This window comes from Halichoerus grypus, chromosome 6 (genome assembly GCF_964656455.1).
Source record: "Halichoerus grypus chromosome 6, mHalGry1.hap1.1, whole genome shotgun sequence".
NCBI lineage: Eukaryota > Metazoa > Chordata > Mammalia > Carnivora > Phocidae > Halichoerus > Halichoerus grypus.
In genome coordinates this window covers 98,516,004-98,526,171 of record NC_135717.1, presented here as the reverse complement: position 1 = coordinate 98,526,171, position 10,168 = coordinate 98,516,004, and the positions used below count along the sequence as shown (strand labels likewise).

General features: G+C 39.9%; 1 pseudogene; it reads left to right on the top strand.

The window, feature by feature from the left end:
• Positions 1-388: 388 nt before the first annotated feature.
• LOC118527537 (mitochondrial import inner membrane translocase subunit TIM14 pseudogene) lies at positions 389-986 on the top strand (annotated as a pseudogene).
• Positions 987-10,168: the final 9,182 nt, after the last annotated feature.

Genomic DNA, 10,168 nt, shown 5'->3' with positions numbered 1-10,168 from the left:
AAGGAAAACTTCTAAACTCTTTCTATGAGGCCAGCATTACCGTGATCTCAAAACCAGACAAAGACCCCACCAAAAAGGAGAATTACAGACCAATATCCCTGATGAACATGGATACAAAAATTCTCACCAAGATATTAGCCAATAGGATCCAACAGTACATTAAAAGGATTATTCACCATGACCAAGTGGGATTTATCCCTGGGCTGCAAGGTTGGTTCAACATCCGCAAATCAATCAACGTGATACAATACGTTAATAAAAGAAAGGACAAGAACCATATGAGCCTCTCAATAGATGCAGAAAAAGCATTTGACAAAGTACAGCAATGTTCTTGATTAAAACTCCGCACAGTGTAGGGATAGAGGGAACATACCTCAATATCATAAAAGCCAAATACGAGGTATTTCCTGGGGCGTCCGTATCTGGGCGGTTTGTGTCTGCTGGTGGTGGCCGCGTCGGTGTCTGGTAGAGGAGTGGGAGTTGGTGGCTGCGGCCTTTGGGCTGGGATGAACCGCGCTCTCGGTGGAGGCCGGGGAGCCGAGCCAGAGCCATGGCCAGTACAGTGGTAGCAGTTGGACTGACCATTGCTGCTGCAGGATTTGCAGGCCGTTATGTTTTGCAAGCCATGAAACATATGGAGCCGCAAGTAAAACAAGTTTTTCAGAGTCTACCAAAATCTGCCTTCAGTGGTGGCTATTATAGAGGTGGGTTTGAACCCAAAATGACAAAACGAGAAGCAGCATTAATACTAGGCGTAAGCCCTACTGCCAATAAAGGAAAAATAAGAGATGCTCATCGACGAATTATGCTTTTAAACCACCCAGACAAGGGAGGATCTCCTTATATACAGCCAAAATCAATAAAGCTAAAGATTTACTAGAAGGTCAAGCTAAAAAATGAAGTAAATGTGTGATGAATTTTAAGTTCTTGTTAGTTTATGTATACAAGTGCTAGCTTTTTATAATAAAATGCCTCAAAGCTACAAATTTTAAGAATGATTTGGCACAAACTAAACCAAAGCTTTGATAGAAGTTTCTTCTTTGAATGTGAGGATTTTAAATGAGATTACAGAATATTTGGAGATTTAACATTCAGTAATTACAGATACCACTTGAATAGAAATTAGACCGTCTCTGGCTTTGAAGGAGCCCCCAATCTAATGGGATAGTGAAAAATTGGTAATTAAAATACAATGTGATATTAGGATGAAATTTGCATAGGTTGTTATAGGAGGGATTCATCCTATTGGGAGAAAAGGCTGCTCAAAGTTGAGAAAACCAACCCCACTGCTTGGAACCTTAAATTTTAAAAGTGAGTTTAGCCACAACTTTGATCTAAGAAATATATCTAATTATATATATAACTGGCAGAATTTAGATTTCATACATTAAAAATTGTTAACAGCATAAGGTTTGACAGTAGAGGTCTTGTTTTTAATCAAGAAATATTTACAATGTATTGAACTAGCCACTTAAAGAAACAAAGTTTATAAATTATTGGGGTTTTTTTTATGTAGTAAGTTTTTGCATTTGTTATGACCAAGCTTAAACACAATTAGCAAAACTAAAAACTGAAATGCTCTCATTTATGGAAAATAGCATGGACTATTGGAGAATTTATAAACTCATATATTTAAATAACATTAAAAAAAAAAAAAAAAAGCCAAATACGAGAAGCCCACAGCCAATATCATTCTCAATAGGGAAACACTAAGAGCTTTTTTCCTAAAGTCAGGAACACGGCAGGGATGTCCACTATCACCACTGCTGTTCAACATAGTACTGGAAGTCCTAGCCTCAGCAATCAGACAGCAAAAAGAAATAAAAGGCATCCAAATTGGCAAAGAAGAAGTCAAACTCTCCCTCTTGGCAGATGACATGATACTCTATGTGGAAAACCCAAAAGACTCTGCCCCAAAATTGCTAGAACTCATACAAGGATTCAGCAAAGTGGCAGGATATAAAATCAATGCACAGAAATCAGTTGTATTTCTATACACTAACAATGAGACAGAAGAAAGGGAAATTAGGAGTTGATTGCATTTACAATTGCACCAAAAACCATAAGATACCTAAAAATAAAACCTAACCAAAGAGGCAAAGAATCTGTACTCAGAAAACTATAGAACACCCATGAAAGAAATTGAGGAAGACACAAAGAAATGGAAAAACGTTCCATGCTCATGGATTGGAAGAACAAATATTGTGAAGATGTCAATGCTACCTAGAGCAATCTACACATTTAATGCAATCCCTATCAAAATACCATCAACTTTTTTCAAAGAAATGGAACAAATAATCTTAAAATTTGTATGGAACCAGAAAAGACCCCAAATAGCCAGAGGAATGTTGAAAAAGAAAAGCAAAGCTGGTGGCATCACAATTCCGGACTTCAAGCTCTATTACAAAGCTGTCATCATCAAGACAGTATGGTACTGGCACAAAAACAGACACATAGATCAATGGAACAGAATAGAGAGCCCAGAAATGGACCCTCAACTCTATGGTCAACTAATCTTCAACAAAGCAGGAAAGAATATCCAATGGAAAAAAGACAGTCTCTTCAACAAAGGGTGTTGGAAAAAGTGTATAGCCACATGCAGAAGAATGAAACTGGACCAATTTCTTACACCATACACAAAAATAGACTCCAAATGGTTGAAAGACCTAAATGTGAGACAGGAATCCATGAAAATCCTAGAGGAGAACACAGGCAGCAACCTCTTCAACCTCAGCCACAACAACTTCTTGCTAGACACGTCTCCAAAGGCAAGGGAAACAAAGGCAAAAATGAACTTTTGGGACTTCATCAAGATAAAAAGCTTTTGCACAGCAAAGGAAATAGTCGACAAAACCAAAAGACAACCGACAGAATGGGAGAAGATATTTGCAAATGACATATCAGATAAAGGGCTAGTATCCAAGATCTATAAAGAACTTATCAAATTCAACATCCAAAGAACAAGTAATCCAATCAAGAAATGGGCAGAAGACATGCACAGACATTGCTCCAAAGCAGACATCCAAATGGCCAACAGACATATGAGAAGGTGCTTAACATCGCTCGGCATCAGGGAAATCCAAATCAAAACCTCAATGAGATACCACCTCACACTGGTCAGAATAGCTAAAATTAACAAGTCAGGAAATGAGAGATGTTGGCAAGGATGTGGAGAAAGGGGAACCCTCCTACACTGTTGTGGGAATGCAAGCTGGTGCAGCCACTCTGGAAAACAGTATGGAGATTCCTTAAAAAGTTGAAAATAGAGCTATCCTATGACCCAGCAATTGCACTACTAGGAATTTACCCCAAAGATAAAATGTAATGATCTGAAGGGGTACCTGCACCCCAGTGTTTATAGCAGCAATGTCCACAATAGCCAAACTATGGAAAGAGCCCATCAACAGATGAATGGATAAAGAAGACATGGCATATATATACAATGGAATATTACTCAGCCATCAAAAAATGAAATCTTGCCATTTGCAATGACGTGGATGGAACTAGAGGGTATTATGCTAAGCAAAATAAGTTAATCAGAGAAAGACAATTATCATATGATCTCGCTGATATGTGGAATTTAAGAAACAAAACAGAGGATCATATGGGAAGGGGGGGAAATAAAACAAGATAAAATCAGAGATGGGGACAAACCATAAGAGACTCTTAATCATAGGAAACAAACTGAGGATTGCTGGAGGGGAGGAGGGTAGAGGGATGGGCGAACTGGGTAATGGGCATTAAGGAGGGCATGTGAAATAATGAGCACTGGGTATTATATAAGACTGAAGAATCACTGAACTCCACCTCTGAAACTAATAATACACTCTATGTTAATTAATTGAATTTAAATTAAAAAAAAACCTAAACACGAACAAAAAAAATTGTTGAATAAGTAATCTGTGAAAGAAAAGAAATCATAGGTAGATAGATGATAGATAGATAGATGATAGATAGATGATAGATAGATGATAGAGAGATAGATAATAGAGTTACGTACTGCTAAAAGAGACAGGATATGCTGGTCAACCCAGAACTACTGTGGGGTACAAGAAAATCAGAAGAGTGAAGAATCAAGATTTTGGACTGAGCAACAGGAGAACTGTAGCTGTCATTAACTGAGATGATTTAGAGGGAGGAAGGAATCTCAGAAGCTCAGTTTCAGAATGTGGAGTTTGAGATGTTACTAAATATTCAATTGGGGGTTGCCAATTGGTGGATGTATGGTCTGATTCTGGGGAGAGGTTCAGCTTAGAGGTATAAATCTGGGAGTCCTCAGCATAAACGTGGCATGGAAAGCTGCAGGACCTATTGAGATGAGCCAGGCAGTGAAGGTAAGTAGAAAGGAGAAGTCCAAGGCCTGAGCCTCACTGCATGTCAACTTTCAACAGCCTGGGTGATGAGATGAGGTGGAGCCAACAAAAGAGACTGAAAAGGAGCACCAGAAATGTAGAAGGCAGAGAATGGAAAATCCAGTGAGTGTGGTGTCCTGGAAGCCAAGTAGGGAAAGGATTTCAAGGAAGAGAAATGACTAGGAAATGACCTTCAATTAGCAATAAGGGAGGAAGATATTGGTGACTTGACAAGAGAAATTTCATTATAATGTGTTCCAAAGTAAATGGCAGGAGAGAAATTAGAGCATCTGAGTATGGACACTGCTTTTTTTCTTTCTTTTTTTTTTTTTAAGATTTTATTTATTTGGAAGAGAGGGAGCCCAAGCAGGAGGAGGGGCAGAGGGAGAGGGAGAAGCAGGCTCCCTGCTGGGCAGGGAGCCCCATGTGGAGCTTGGTCCCAGGACCCTGAAATCATGACCTGAGCCGAAGGTGGATGCTTAACCGACTGAACCACCCAGGCGCTCCTGGACACTGCTTTTTAAGCATTTGCTGTGATTTCTATACAACATCGTGCCTATAGTTAAGGAGATGGTGCTGTGCACCTAAAAATACAGGAGGCTACCCTTGCCTGTGCCCACCCTAGCCAGCGGTTCTCGCTCACATGTACCCAGTGAGATGCACCGCGCACAGAGACAGACAGAGTGGGCACGGGCAGAGTGTTGGTGGCCAGCCTGGGACTGGGGCTGCTGTTTCTAATGCTGCTCCTACCCATGCTGATTTCTTCAAACCAAACAATTGTTGTAACACTTTCAAGGAACTCCTCCCAGAATACCTCAACTGCCCCAAATCCGGCTAATGCCACCACTGTGGCAACTGGGGGTGCTCTGCAGTCATCAGCCAATCTCTCCATGATCTCCATCTTCCTTCTACATCTCTACTGTCAAGAGACTTGGGGCAAGAAACATCTACACTTCCCCGTCTTCTAAACCCAATCCAAATGGTGGCTAGACATCCACTGTGACAGGGGAAAAACAGGCCTTCATTGAATCTGCTAATTCCATACCTTCTTTTGTTGACAAAGAAAATACTGAGGATCCCAAATTTGATTGCTTTGAAGAATACGTGAAGGGTCTATTGTCTAGGTGATGTCTATTAAATCTACTGGAGTTTCATGTATAAGATGAAGAGAAAATAGCCAAGATTAGTTAAGAGATGATTTCTTTAAATGTGGCTTAAGAAGTATGGACATGTAAAATTCTACCTTGAAAATGAGAATAGATTTTATCTTACCTAGATATAAAGGATGGGATGTGACCCAGTGTTCATTTGGCTCATTAAATCTTTAAGGCCATCAAACAGGCAACACAAAAAGCTTCCATGATTCTATTTATATGTACATTAGAAGAAATTTCCAGATGTTGCTGTAAATCCTCAATGCATTGTTTCAGCAGTCCTAATTTAATGCATATGTACTCCAGATAAAGTTTTATATTGTTAAGCTATCACCGTTTCTTGGGAGCGGAACTCTTTCTTCTGAGACTTTGGTTTTGACATTGGATTTGATTTTTTATATAGTAACTGACATGTGCCAGGGCAATGATGGATTGGAATCTACCCCAGATTGAAGTATAATGAGTACATTTTGCTTATATGCTGATCACTTATTCCTGTTCAATGAGAGTGCCAGATTCATTTAGCTAAACTGATTCCAAAGAGTCGAAGTACATTGACCTCAAGTAATTCCAAAATGCTTTTTATTTCTGCATATGTTGAATACTTCTTACAATTAAAAAAATTATCTGTTGTGAAGGTAAAATTGACAAATCTTGAAATTACAAAGGCAAAATATGTGCAGGAACAAAATCGTAAATCAACTATTTGGGAAGTAAAGACTGGAAGCTTGCTTGCATTAAATTCCAAAAACTTTTATGCTCTTTCTGTAAACGTATATATTTTTTAACTCTGAATCAGAATAGCCACATTTGGAACACTTTCTGTTAGTCAATATTTTTATAGAGAACTAGGTCCTAAGTCTAAGTGGGCTTGATTCCGGAAAGTAAATCTTTTCACAACTCCCTCGATGCTCAAAAAGTTTTTTTAAAAACAGATACTGTAAGCACTTTTGTTTGCATTGTCACTCACTAATGCTTAGATGTTCCAATATCTTAATATGGCCATAGTAGTCTTGATAACTGAAGTCATTTTTTCCCATCTTTAGGAACCTACACCAAAACAACCATATCCAACAGATGTCAAGCTACTGTGTGTGTGAATGAACATTCTGTTTCGTTTCACACCTGAATGCTATACATCTATTTTGGATTATATATTGTGTTTGTGTATTTATGCTTTGATTCATAGTAACTTCTCATGTTATAGAATTGATTTGCATTGAACATAAACTGTAAATAAAAAGAAATGTCTGAAAGAGAAAAAAAATACAGGAGGGTAGACCTCATGTTAAGTATTCTGATGACCCAAAAAAAAAAAAAAAGAGGGTCACCTGGGTGGCTCAGGTCATGATTCTGGGGTCTGGGGATCGAGCCCTGCATTGGGCTCCCTGCTCAGCATGAGTCTGCTTCTCTCTCTCCCTCTGCTCCTTCCCCCTGTTCATGCTCTCTCTCTCTCATGCTGCTTCTCTCAAGTAAATAAATAAAATCTTAAAAAAAAAAAAAGAAAAAATTAAAGAAAAGGGACATAAGGAAACTTTTGGAGGTAATATATATGTTTATTATCTTGATTATGGTGATGGTATCACAGGTATATTCTCATATAACTCATCCAATTGTATACATTAAATATGTAAAGTGTTTGTATATTCACTATATATCAATAAAATGGCAAAAAAAAAAAAAAGAAAAAAGAAAAAGAAAAGAGTTTGCTGTAAAAGGAAGAAAAGAAATGGACAACACCAGTATCAGAAGTGGAGTCAAGGGAGTTTTGGGTTTAGCTGTTTTTTACAGGGGAGAGAAATAACAGCACATCCGCACGTTTATGGGAATGATCCAATCCAGAGGGGAAATTATGAGGCCGCAGAAGAGAGAGCTGGGAATGGTAGACCTGTCCTTGAGCATGTGTCACCCCTGACACATGAGACCTAGGTCCTGTGGGCTCAGGCTTAGCTGGCTGCAGAGGCAGCCGATCCACAGGCCAAGGGAAGGCACAACAGATGGGCACAGACACAGATAGGTAGGTACAGGGGAGAGATGGTGAATGTTCTCTTCTAATTGCTTCAATGCTCTCAGCAAAGCCAAAGAGGAAGGAGTGTTGGAAGTTTGAGGAGAGAGGAGAAAGTATGAAATAACCTAGGAGATGGCGCGAGAGACTGCATTCAGGAAGCACGGTGTGATTGCTGGACAGCACGAGACAGTACGAAGATCTGTGGTCCCCAATTTCACATGAGACTGGCTAGTGTGGTTGTGTGTTGTTGAGTTGCCTGGGGGCTGGCTTAGAATAGGTGGAGTGTTGGAGTTAACTAGGGTTGTGATTTATCTAACGAGCACCACATGAGATGTGAGAAAGAACAGAGTTGAGAGTATATATAAAGCAGTGACTCAACAATGAACATGAGATTTAACTAGGATAGGCATGAGGGACAATAGAGCAGGAGTAGGATCAGTGGGTAGAAAGAAGATCCAGGTAGGGTCAGAGAATGGGGAAGCTGGGGTACTGGAAGAGGTGAGCTCGGAAGTTAGAAGATGACACTCAAGTATAGAATCCAGAATCTGAGATATGATAGGGCTGCGGTGACTGGTAACGACAAGGCCATGGGTATGGCCATGGCAGTGAGGTGCAGTGGTAGAGGGCTCTAGTAACTATGTAAGCCCAAAGTTTATTTTATTTTTCCAAGAGGAGGGCTCAGATGGCATTTAGTGGCTGAGCTATTTGACTTAGGTGCTCTGGGTATATATCTGCCTTGCGTATCCTTCCAAAAAAAAGCCCTTTGAGTGGTTCATGTTTCCAAATTATACACTAGAAAACCAAAGAGAACACATGCAAGTACTTTTTAAATGGAAGAGGTATTTCATTCCTCCCAAATGTGCAATCATAAATAGTTGAACTAAACCCTATTTAGTTTGCAAGGCAAACATGTTTTTATTTTTCCTGCCCGGCAGGTAAGAATTAGTGTTAGGGTTGTGTTACATAAATATTGCATTCACTTTCTTGTTTTTATGTTATACAAAATGGAATCACTTATTCACCATGACTTTTCCCCCATAAAACTACTCATGAAGTAACTAGAGCACAGAGCTGGATAATAAATCAAACACTCTATGTAAAACCTGGGTATTCTCCGCTTTCCTAAATCGATAGACTTGGCTTTGACATGTTACAGGAAAAATAAAGTTTCTCAGACAAGAGCTTCTACTCTTGAAAATCAGTAAGCAGGTGTGAAACTGTTACAAAGGTAGAATGATCCTGACCACTATAATATATATCAGCACTGAGTAGGTCCTGAGGGAGACATCATTACTTACATCTTTATTAAACTTCTTTCCTCCATTTGTTTACCCATGGTCTACAATACCTTGTTGGGACAAAACTGGGCTAAATTTCCTGACACTCAACAAGGCTTTTTTTATCAGCAATAACCACAGGGTGCTGAGCTTTATTCTTTTCACCAATCGGGTCAGAAGGTGCTCACAGGGCACACATGGGATTTCTTGGCATTCTCTGCAGGGACAAGATGAGCCTGAAGTGTGTCTGAAGCCTTGTGGAGTCCCCAAGGCCCCTGCTCCCTTCACGTTATCCCAAATGCCAAACACAGATGCATAGAAGGCATGTGAAAAAGGAAGAAAAAGAAAACAAAACAGTCTGTGACTTTCACTGTGAAAAATCACAGTAATGTATTTTGTTTTATCTTGGAGGGAGCCTCTTTGGGTCAATCTGTTGATGAATTCATTGCTTCTGAGTGAATCAGTTGGGAAGGAAATGTTCATTTATTTGAACAGACAGCCTCACAAAGAAACACTGGTGACCCTATCTATCGTATCTATGACTTGGGCTTTCTTCCTCTCTTGAAAAATGACCCTCCTGACAAAATAGGCCGATTTCCCCAGAGTCTGCTAGTTGCTTTTAGTGGGAGTGGGGTGGGTAATTTCATTCCTGTGGATTATGCTTAATAAAGTCAAATTTAGCCTTTCGTGAGGATTTTCAACTTCTTGTCTTGCTCATGTTCCCCCCACCCTGCCCATCAGGGCCCTCTGACTGCACTTGGCTCACTCGTCTTGCTATAATTAAACCACAAGACCTGCAATGCAGCACAGTCCCAAAAAGAATGGGCTCAATACCTGGATTGCTGGGGGGGGCGGGTGCTTCTCAAAACTCTGCCTCTTGGACAAGTGACTTAACCTCTCTATGGCACTTTCCTTATCTGAGACTTGTCCATAAACAACAGTATGAGCAACAGTAAAATACATACAAGACTGCCTAGCACCTAGCGGGCATTCTGAGAGTTAGCTATTTTATTGCCAAAAATATATCAGACACGGGGTAGTTGTGGCGGTCAGCGTCCCCCAGGGTGAGCAATCCAAGAGAAAGAGAAGAATCTCACACACACATTCTGAGAGGAAGAGAGAGAGAGAGGCCAAAAATAGCATTGGTCTTTTAAACCTAATTTTGGAGGTGACATTCCATCTCTGCCATGCTCTATTCATTGTCATCAAGTCACTAAATCGAACCCACACTGAGGCTAAGAGATTACGCAAAGGCAGGAACCACTGGGGCTGGCCTACCACACCGCAGATTGTGAACTGATTTAGAAAGTGTCCCTAAAGTATTTTGCTTCTACATATAGAGAGAGAATATTATTTTTATCAATGAGAACCAGTTTC